Source organism: Apodemus sylvaticus, chromosome 9 (genome assembly GCF_947179515.1).
Source record: "Apodemus sylvaticus chromosome 9, mApoSyl1.1, whole genome shotgun sequence".
NCBI lineage: Eukaryota > Metazoa > Chordata > Mammalia > Rodentia > Muridae > Apodemus > Apodemus sylvaticus.
The window spans coordinates 28,957,954-28,969,704 of record NC_067480.1 but is presented as its reverse complement, the minus strand read 5'-3'; positions in this window follow the sequence as shown (position 1 = coordinate 28,969,704).

Here is an 11,751-nt window from a genome sequence, read left to right as displayed (position 1 = left end):
CTCGAAGCATCTCTACCCATCCCTAATATGAAGCATTCACATGACCTGCTCGTAGGGCTGACTATCCTTTCTGAATATCATAGTCTGTATCCTCCTCAAATTCCTAATATACCTGCCTTCCCCTAAGCAATGAAAGGCCACATTCAATCCCACATAGCTAAGTTAGGGAAGCTCTTTCTGTATACCAAAGCCTGTGGCTACCGAGAGACATATTCTCCTTCATCAAAGGAATTCACAGTGTGGTGTCAGGCATAGGAAAACAACCAACCATGTTGACTTCAGTGACATCTGTAATGGGAGAATGATGGAAAAGGGCCAGTGAGATGGTTTGGGGGTTAAAGTCAGTGGCTGCTCTTCCAGAAGACAGTTTTATTCCCAGTTCCAATGGAGGCTCAGAATCATCTGTAACTACAGGTCTAGAAGAGCTTATACACCCTTCTGGCTCCTGAGGGCATCAGGTGTGCAGATGGTATACAGACATATATCCAGACACACAAAATAGAAATAAGTGACTCTTTTAGAAAGAAGGAAGGAAGGAAGGAAGGAAGGAAGGAAGGAAGGAAGGAAGGAAGGAAGGAAGGAAGGAAGGAAGGAAGGTAAGCCTAGCTGGCAAGCAGGCCAGTAAGCAGCTTTCCTCCATAGCTTTGGCTTCACTGCATTCCCTGACTCCCTGCAATGATGGACTTAAGCCAAATGATCCCCTTCCTCCTAAGTTTCTCTTAGAGTGTCTATCATAGCCACAGGCAAGTAACTATAACTGTCTCTTCTTGCCTCTTTTTCTATCATTTCTCTTGACCCACAGCCTCCATATGGCTTCCTGGAGCTCTCCTCTTGCACCTTGGAGTGTGGCTCATTCCCACGCGATAAACCATAGCGTGCTATTTACTGCGGTGATGGGGAGGATACCAGTTTTTGAGATTAAGAGAGGATTTTATTTTAATTGAACAGCATTCAGATCAGATACTGTGAGTTAAAAATAAGCACCATAGGATCAGAGAACAGGGTTTCTTTTTCAATGTGGGGCTTCATTCAGCTGTTCACATGTCAACAAGACAGGCCATTCCCAAGACCTATGTTTCTTCTGTGGCTGTGTTTGTATGTTGGTTTCTGGCAGGGGCACCATATTTACTTATGACCTTGAAAATTGCAGACATCACCTCACCAGGTCTCATCAAAAGCAAAACTGACCTTCCCATTCATCTTTGTCCTGCCAGAAGCAGCCTTGCTAGGTCACTCAGGGTCACCACTGCTTGCTTCTCCCAAGAGCAGGGAAATGCTTCATCCTTCATTCTGCTAAAAAGGCTTGGTTGTGTTTTAACCCCCTGAGCTGGTAATGATCCGTGCAGCCATAGTGGCTCCGTCTAGACTGTGTCACCCTGCAATCAGAAAATTAAACAGGCCATTGGGTAAATGTGGAGTTGGTTTCAATGGCTGAAGGATATAGTCCTTGGATCTGGTTATATTATTCCTGTTTATATCCAGGGACCCCATAGGTCTAAATTCTGGGGGCATCAGGCTTCCAAACTTAATGCTTCTATTTGCCCTGACTTATATCCTCACCCTCTCCACAAGGCTGTTTTTAAGGATGTTGTGAAGTCATAGAGAAAGCCAGTCGGATTTCTGCCAACCTGAAAGTTGGGGAATTGTTTATCTTATTAGCAACACCAACTGAGTTTGCTTTGCCCTCCACTAGAATTTCCTCATAGTACTGAGCAGGCTATGTCAAATTATTTTGGAAACTGTTAGAAGAGGTCTGTTTGATATTATTTACAATTCAGTAAGCTCTAGCAATTCCCTGGTTGAGCCAGTTTCCTAATTGACAAGATTAAACTCTGTAAAGATTATTATTATTATTATTATTATTATTATTCCTTAGCATGTATGGTCAGCTCATTCAAGCTCCCTGCCACTATTTTAGCCCAAACACAGTCATCATGGCCCCAAGCAGAATGCACACATCTGGCAGGCATAATCCTGCATTACTGGGGATAGACTGGTAAGGGTGGGCAGGCACAAGATGGCATAAGAATCGGGACTTATGTCTGTCAGGGAAACTATTGGAGTGTGAACAAGACCTAATTCAGGCCCAATTTACCTGAAAGCATCACTTGCTTTGGGTGACAGTCCACATCTGGGTTAGAATTATAGTTGTAGCAGAAGCACATAGATACTTGTTTATAAACACTTGCCACTGTCACCCAAAGCAAGTGATGTTCCATGCCCCGACAGCCATTCAATGGCCTGGATGGTTTTGCTTTTTAATCTTCCAGATGATTCCAGTGTCAAACCTAAGACTTCCAGATACAGAAAATAAAATGCAGCAGGCTCACTTAAATTGAAATTTTAGATACCAACTAATACATTGTTTAGCATACGTATACCCTACAGATTTCATAAGATATACTACAAAAGGATTTATTTGTTCTTGATCTAAATTCATATTTGTTCTGGATTTTATCCCCTACAGTTCTCTTCCCCACCAATGGCCAAGTTTAAGAAAAGGGCTTCAGAGAAAGCCTTTAAAAGGGGGCCCAAGCAGAACTTCATGATCAAGATGCTCCTTCAATAGAAACAGAGGAGGAGTTGACCTGGGGGAGAGGAGTGGTTGGATGAAGGACAGGGAAGAGTGGAGGGAGAGGAAACTGAGGAAGGACTGGATATAATGTCTGAGAGAAGAATAAAGGTTTTTTAAAAAGTTGTTCCTTCGAGATCAAGTTCTGTGAGTGATATATAATGATTAACTTTCATTGTCAACTTGAATGTTGTTTTTTAAATCACTTGGGAGATTAGTGAGGCCAACCTTTCAGTGTATCTATGAGGATGTTTCCAGTGATAATTAACAGAAGGGAAAAGAGACACCTTGAGTGTGGGTAGCATTGTCCCATAGGCTTGGGTCTGGAAGGAATTAAAGTAGAAAGTGGGGTGGGGACCAGCATTCTCCCCCCTGCTGGCTGATCTTAGACAGCTTTACAATGAGACTTAGGAACAAACAGCATAAGAAGGGTTCAAAAAATGTGCAGCTGGACCAGAAAAGAAGCAAGTGGAAATTGAAGGTGAATAAATAAGGCTGTTAACGAGCTAGACCATTAAAAAGAATCCAGTCACTTTGCACTGGGACCATAGGAAATTTCCCAGACCCCACAGCCCACAGAGTGTAAAGTAGTAAGTTCAGTCAAAGAACTTCCCCCTGAGGAAGGCCTTTCAGATCATCCTATTTGGGCAGTATCACAGAGAGAAATTATGTTCTAGATTCAGCCTTATTCAGAAGTCTGCTGAGGAAAACTGAGATGATTAGCAGAGCCATCCCAGGAGAGAGGTTATGCAGACCCCAAAGGTAAGTCAATGGTCCTGTGGACTGCAAATAATGAAGTATTAGGGGTGAATTTCCCAAGCCTGTTCAGGAGCAGACCAAATCACAATCTGCCTCAGATACCAGAAATGGACTCAAGATTTCTTCGCTCTATTGGGTTTCAATTTTTCTTCAACCCCATCCTTTGTTTCTCTAACTCTGTTCTCTCTTTCAAGGTAAGAGTGTTCATTCTGTGCCATATTATGTTTAAAATATGTAATCAGTTTTTGGTTTTATGGGAATTGATAGCTTGGGCATCTAAAGTGGAAATTTCTGGTTTCTTTGGAGACTTAGTTTTGTTACGTGATGTTTTTCTAGAAACTGCCTTATGAGATGATGTTTTTGCTGAAGCAGACATGTGGGAGAATGTTTTGCTGAGAACAGACACATGGTGTTTTTCTGGAAACTGTCTGAAAAGGGGCATGTGATGTCTTGCTAGAGCGGACGCTTGAGAAAATACACGATGTTTGAAAGGGGTATAAATATAACCCAACAGACAGATGACACTGCTGAGTGGTATTGGTTCAGCCTTGGCATTCTTTGCTGGTCAGTGTAGAGCTTTACTGATGCTGGTCTTCGCTGATGATGCTTTGTAGTATTAGTTCGTCCCCCCACCCTTTGCTGGCCATCATCGTGACTTCACTTAAAACAAATAAACAAACAAACAAAAAAATACCCCTAAGAACTTTTGGTAGTGCTCTGGTGCCTTTTTGATGATTCATTGAACTCAGGCTGATTGACAGAGCCTCTCGGTTTCTTCTGGATCAAACTGCCATTGCTGGTTTGTAAATGGTGTTTGTGAGTGAATCAAGCTGCTGCTGTGAACTAAACTGCTGATATCCTGACAACACAGATTGAAATTGTTCCAAAACCTATTTTTAAAAACAGGCTCACATCACCCTTTTCCCTATTAACCTTTCCTTTCCACTACCTCTGGTGGGTGGTGGGCTAAAAGGGGGTTTAAAGCATTTAAATATCCTTATTACAAGTAGGTTTTATAAATATAAGCCTACAGGCATCAGTAAGGACTTTGAACATTGGTTTCTCAGTGATGTTATGACTCTTAAAACTATTTGGATTCACGGATCTGGAATATATACACTCAGAATATGAGGTAGACATGGAAGCTTTAGAAATCCAGAGATAGAAATATTATGATTGAAAGTGGTGTGTTTAGGTAGAAAATTAATGATGAGGGCAATTGGACTTGTGATAACTTCCATTGTCAATGTGATTTAGGATCACAGAGGAGATTGTGTCATACCTCTAGGTGTATCTGAGAGAATGTTTCTAGAGATGATTATCTGAGAGAAAACATCATCCCTGAATGTAAGTAGCATCATCCCATTGGCTTGGTATCTTGAAGGAATAAAAGGCAGAGGAGAGACAAGCACTGGTACCCTCCTCCAATTTCCTCTCTGCTATGATGTGAGCTCTTCCACCAGGCCTTCCCTTCTGTGATGGACTCAACCTCCAAACCAAGAGCAAAGTAATTCTTCTTCCTTTATGTTTGTTTAAAGATTTATTTATTTTATGTATGTGAGTACACCATTGCTCTCTTCAGACACACCAGAAGAAGGTATCAGATACCATTACAGATGGTTTTGAGCCACCATGTAGTTGCTGGGAATTGAACTCAGTACCTCTGGAAGAGCAGTCGGTGCTCTTAACCACTGAGCCATCTCTCCAGCTCCCCTCCTTTATTTTTTTCCCTCCTTTATTTTTAATCATGTATTTTGTCAATGACAATTGAAGTAACTGATATAGGAGCGCAACAGTTAAGAACACTTGTTCCTCTTGAGAGAACACAGGTTCATTTCCCAGCATCTGCAGGCAGCTTTATTTACAACCATCTATCAGATGCCCACTTCTGGTCTCGATAAGCCCAGACATGCATATGGGACACATATACACATGTAGGTAACAAAAATCCCATACATATAAAATACAAATATTTTTAAAATAATATAAGTGAATATGCCTTGATCCCAAAGGTGTCTGGTAAAAGGCAGGATGTGGAAATGAGATAGATGTCATATTCTAGGTCAATGAGGTTTAACTCTTTGGTTTTTTTCCACACAGGGAAACAATATGTTATTAACTGAAATATGAATGAAGCAAGTGGATATCTGTGGGTCCCAGTGTGCTGCATTATAGACGGTATGGCTTGTAGCATTTTTCCATACAATCTAGTATCTTGTAGACACAGTAAATAGTTGAACCTTCAATCAAAACCTGGCAATGGCTTAAATGCTCCCAGCAGAACAAAATTCTTTTATATAAATAAATATGCATCTCCCACCACTATGAAGTAGGCATCTTCTGAACAGAGTCCATAGTATGTACTACAATTAATATTATTCTTCCAACCAATTTTGTGTCTCAAAAACCTGGTGAAAAGCCCTCAGTCTAAACTCTCTAAGGATTAAAAATACAACCAACCAAGCAAGACACAAAACACTCCATATTAGTGGAAGCAACATTAAAATGGTAAAAGGAGAAAAGTCAGACCTGGGACCGAGTTTCTTTCCCAGACAGAAAGGCCAGGGTAGCAGAGAAAATATAGACAAGTGGCCACCACTGCAAAATCCCAGAAAAGTAGCTACAAGCTGGTGGCTTGATTCCATCAGTGATCATGGCCGCGCTAAGGGAATGTTCCACAGACCTGCCTGCCTAAAGCCCAAAACCATCTAAAGTCATCTGTGATTTACAAATGACTAACGTACTACCAGGTGGGATTGCTGTGTGCTGTCAGCCTGGTTACACAAGAATTAATGTCCCAACCAAACATTTCAATAAACGTAAAGTCTTTCCCAGCAGACGTTTTCCTATTTGGTTACTATTTCCTTCATATTTCTACACATAAAACTGGTAGCCATGGAAAATCAAGGTAGGCTCTGCTCTGCCCCATTCTCATTTAAGCAAACTCTCACTTAAACAGACAACATATCCAAGACAGGCAATGAGTGGGTGAGAAGAGGGTAAAGTAGCAGGTAGGACATTTATAGGAGCCAGTGTGAAGGTATTGGGAGTAACTGGGTATCTCGGGCTACTAGCTCAGAAAGCTGGTCAACTCCTGCCAGCCCTGTTCTTCACTAGTTCCCGAGTGTTCAGCCTCTTCTTTACCCGTCCACCACACACATACACAGTGCTGACTCACTTCTAGTGTCTCCCTCCTGGCCACATGATTAATTACAATCTAGAAAGTTCTTGAAGACTACCCATTGCCTCTGAGAATAAGACGATGAAATTCTGCTTCTTCACTGAGGTCCTCTCCAGAACCTTGGAACCACAAGAACCTTCCTGGGGCAATCAGCCCAGTTCATGAGGCTGCCTGAGCCTTGCTGGCAACAGTCCGTGGCCACAGTGACTCATGTGGCATTCACCCACCCACAAGGCCTCCCTGGATGAGGACACCATCTGGCCAGCAGGAACAATGTCACAGCGCCAGGCCACCCTGGAGGGTTGATGAGACAGGGGATGAACTCTCCAGGGTACAGATGTTCCTCTTTCCCCTCCAGATCCCCATGGGGGTCGTTCAAGCAGGATTCCTTGACACATTCCAATGTGATCTGAGCTCAACACTGGGCCAATGTATGCAGCAGATAAGGGAGAAGACGCTAGCCTTAAAACTCAGCACCAATCTAAAGGACGGGAAGAGAAGAAAGGCCTCCTGGGAGGAAGATTTGTTGTCTGAAATGAGATGAACGAGTGTTTTGACATCTGGGGAAAGAGATAGGAAGGGCTGGTGGTAAGAAACATGGAAGATAACTCCATGGGCAGACTTGCTGTACCGTCCCAACAATGTCACATCTCGGCAGCAAGCCTAGGAAGCACTGAAACTGGCAGAGATATGTACCCAGAGGTGGGCACTAGGCTCTCACTAATAAGGGTGGGACATTGCAAAGTCCCTTCACTGTCCACCTGTTGACGCAGCACTCAAATGTTAGAGCGCAGTTCCTGGAGAGTCAATTACCTCTTGTTCTAGCACCGTCTGTCTACTCCGCGTCAGTTCAAAGTCTGACCCTGGGGACCTGACTGCAAGCAGAGTAGGATTTGCTGGCCTCATTGCGTGATGGAATACATATATGTATGCCTTGTAACTTCCTCTAAGACAAGCAGAGGAGCTTTATTGGTCACTAGAGATTTGTGGCCGTTGTTGGAAATAGATGGACAAATGGCCAGAAGACCATTAGGTGGCCACATGGGATAAATGTGGTACCAAAGCAAATCCCAAGCTTCCCAGGGTCAGACTTAGACCCACCTGCTAAATAGTTTTTGTTGTTACAATATGTAATGCTTTAGAGTAATATAAACTTGAAGGGAGGTTGTCAGTCCCTTGAAGAATGTAGTGATCCACACAAGTTAGAGCCACTGACTAAGACAAAGTCCCTCAATGGTCAGCTTTGTGCTGGACAACTCTGAGCATCCTCCAGCTCCACTGAGCCACTGAAGGTTGGAAAGATGTGTTGAACAAGCCCTGTGTGCCAGAGTTTTTTCATTGCTCTCTTACATGCGGCAGGAGAGGAAGGTCTCTCTCCTGGACTATGCCCCGCCAGGGAAGGGGCTAACAAAAAGAACCTACTGTATACTCTGTGAGGCAAAGGCAGGAGAGCAAGTATGGTGAGGATGGAACCTAGCACCTCCCACAGACCAGGGACATGCTTAGCGCCTGAGCCACAGCCACAGCTGAGCTTAGTTCCAGGTCAAGGTACAAATGAAGCCACCATGAGAATAGTCTGGAAGGTTCTGATTGCAGAAGCCCAATCCTCCATGTCCTCCAAGCTTCAGAATGGTGAACTAGATGACAGTCACCAGAGAGACTTCCCAAAGCTTTGGCAGAGGGTAACTGGAGAAAGCAGCCCCGATCTTGCTGGATTCTCTGCCTATTTTCTTGGCATGGAAAGAATCTCAAATTAGTTCACGAGAACATTTGAACAGAAATTATTTGCTTCGATAATTTGTTTAATTTTTAAAATCTATATGTATGGGTGCTTTGCCTGCATGTTTATCTATGTTTATCTATGTATCATATACATACCTGGTGCTCACAGAGGCCACACAGGGGTGTCAAATTCCCTAGCCCTGGAATTACAGATACTTGTAAGCTGACATGTGGGCTCTGGAAGCCCCACTTAAGTCCTCTGAATGAGCAGCCAGTGCTCTTAGCAGCTGAGCCATCTCTCCAGCCCACAAGGTTTGTTTTTAATATAACTTAAATATACAATCAGTAGATTAAAACTTTGGAACCAGGAATTAGAGGCTAATTTCAGTTATAGCCAGATTTGCATGTGTAACTGGGTTTTAAATATTTTTTTAATTTACTGAACCTTGTTTCGGGCACTTGCAGGTTGCTCATGGAGGGTGGGGTGGGTGGGGCTTTGAAAACACAGTGAGGGCCCCACCCAATCCCTGAGGGAGCAGAATCTAGCATAGAATCTACTGCCAGTGGTTTGAAGGCACCCAAGTTCACTAATGAGGTTTTTATAGGCATCAGCAAGCACAACAACACAGTTAACTGACAACAATGTCTAATTGCTTTCTTCCTCCCATTGACTTAAGGGCCCTGCTCACTACATGCGCTGCAGCCATCGGCACATAGAGAGCAGTGCCTGGCTCTTCCTCGTCCTAACTTCCACCGCCTCCTCCCTGCAGATACCGCAAAACTGCAACACACCGCTCCCCACATAGTCTATTTAAGAAAGCCAACTTGAATACATTGCAGCCACTCTATAAACTGTCAGAACAAAGCAGGGCCCAGAACAGGGGCAGAATAGATGTCTCAGAACTCACTGTCCGGTGAGAAATGTCCTAGAACCCGCTCTGTCCCAGACCAGTGAGTCACAAAAGACTGGCAAAACTCCGCTAGGGTAAAAACACTGCTTTGGATAGCAGAGATAAAGGGACTGGATAAAAGGGAAAGGCCCTGAAGAGCTTAGATAGGCTTTGCAAACACCCAGGTGCAATGGGGTAGAAAAACTTGGAAGAGAATGTTAGATAATGTTACTCAGCAAGTAGTGAAGAACTCCAGTCAATGGAATGAGGCTGAGAGATGGGGCTTCTCCCAAAAAAGAAATCGTGCATGGGTCCAGCCAGGTAAGTCTTCTGTCCAGGCAGAACAGAAGACAAGCAGGCCATGTCTTCATCTCAGAGCATCTGGCGGATGGGTCTTCCTTGAATGATAGCAACTGGGAATTGGTCCTGCCTATGCTAAGAGGAGACTTCCTGCATTGAGCTTCCACTAAGTGGGATGCAGAATCCCAAATCTTGTGGCAGAGATCCAACCATTTAGTCCAAGAGAAATGAGCCCTCCACCCCAGCCCTGAACTTGAACGTAACTAACCAACATGGATGCCAACCACCAACTTCCTAGTGCCACGCTCACCACCTCCAAAATAACAAATTCCACATTCAAAGCTACTGTGTTACTTACTCTACTGTGGAAACTACAGAGAGTGTGATATTCATTCTATCATGTCATCATGTCCTGTCTGTTGCAGCTTTGGAGACAATCAATTTGAGAACTAATGCACATCCATTTGGAGCAAGCCTTAAAACTCAGGATAAGAGCAAAGCCCCAAAACTTCTAGTTTGGAGGAGGGGAGCCTTTGCACATGAATTCTGCCCTGTGCCAAAAGTTTCCTGCCCTAATCCCCTGAGTTCTGAGCTAAGGCTCCTGGGAAACTCTGTGAGTTACATCCTGCTGTGTTCAAATAGTAAACAACAGAGCTAAATCATCTCTTCATCAACCTTAGTCACTCCCCTCTGTCCTACCTCTGTCGTCTGGGCACCCAGATGACCTCTGTGTAGCCAATGAAGACCATGACTTATGGGGAAATGAATGACTTACAGGATGTGAACAGTGTGCCAGGAGATGTGGTATCACTCCTTCCAGCTCATGAGTCTCTTGGTGGCTTTTAATAGAACCACAAGTCTTAGCAAAGCAACCATTCCCTCTTCCTAGACGTCCCCTAGCTGATCCTCAAAGGGAGGCTTGAACAACAGGATTCCAAATATCTCACCAGTTAAGTAAAGTCAGTATGGAAGGTTCTACTAGCTCATAGAAAATGCCCTCTGCACACACAATTGGCACAGGAAATCCGGAGTTAATTCTTACTCTGTCTTGTCATCTGAAGCTCAGCAGAGCAGCTTCTTCTGTACCCTGCACTATTCAGAGGTGCAAAGCCACACTCCGGGGCAGAGTATAATATCCATCCATGACTGTGGGCAATTCCTAGCCCATCAGCTGTCTCCAATATCTTTCACACAGCAAAGCTTGATCGGCTGGCTGGCTGGCATGTAGTAGGTATTCCGTGAATATTTACTGCATGATACATCTAAGGAGGGTCAGGATTCCCAGGATAGCTAGGAAGCACCTGTCCTACTTGCATTTTTGTTACTGTGATAAAATATCCTGACCAAAAGCAATTTAAGGGAGGACAGGGTTCATTTGACTTACAACTCCAAGTTATAACCCGTAGCTGCACAGAGGCAGGAGGTGCCTGAGACAGCTGGTCGCATTGTGCCCACAGTCAAGAGCTGAAAAAAACCTATGTACCCACACTGTCTGCTTGCTGCTGCTTCCACTGCTTAGCTAGTTTTCTTCACTCTTCTTCAATTTAGGACCCTTCCAACAAGAAGGAACTACTCACAACCAGAGCAGTCAAACCTCAACAATCAAAACAGTTCCGCACATGCATGTCCACAGCTCAATCTGATCTACATAATTCCTCAGTTAAGACTTCCTTCTCAAGTAAGTCTAGCTTGGGTCAATTTTCCAAGATATTTGGAAATGGCAGTGTCGTGTTGTAAAATCAAAAGGCCAAATAAATACTCCTGGGTGAATGGGTAGGTGGATGGTAACTGGGAAGAGAGTTCTAAAATGGCTCCATGTCTTTAAAACTGTGGGGCCTTGGCAAGCTATTTAAACTCACTGGATCTTAGTTTCCTCGATTAAAACAGGCAGTCATAAAGATTCCTATCTCAAAGGGTCACCGTGAGGATTAAAGGATAGGATTTGTGCAAACCTCTTAGAACTTCATCCAGGACGAAGCTGGCTTTAACAGATGCTGAGACTCTCCATGAAAACAGCAAGTACGTGACAGGCTCTTGCAGAGAAAACCTTGAATCACTCTAAATAGTGAAGAACCAAGATATTTTTTCAGAGCCCAGCACTTCAAAGTTAGTAGCGCACTGCTATAGCATCCATACATCCCTAGACCACAAATTGGTTGGGGAAGGGCATTTGAGAATCTACCCAGGAGGCATACACAACAGGGTTCTAGGTAGATTTGTGGTCTGAATGGGTAGAATTGAATGAATAAAACCGAGTGAGCAGACAGAGGGACAACAGGAAAAGATTCTAAGGGAAGGACAGTATGTCTGCTCTGCGTCTCTCAGCT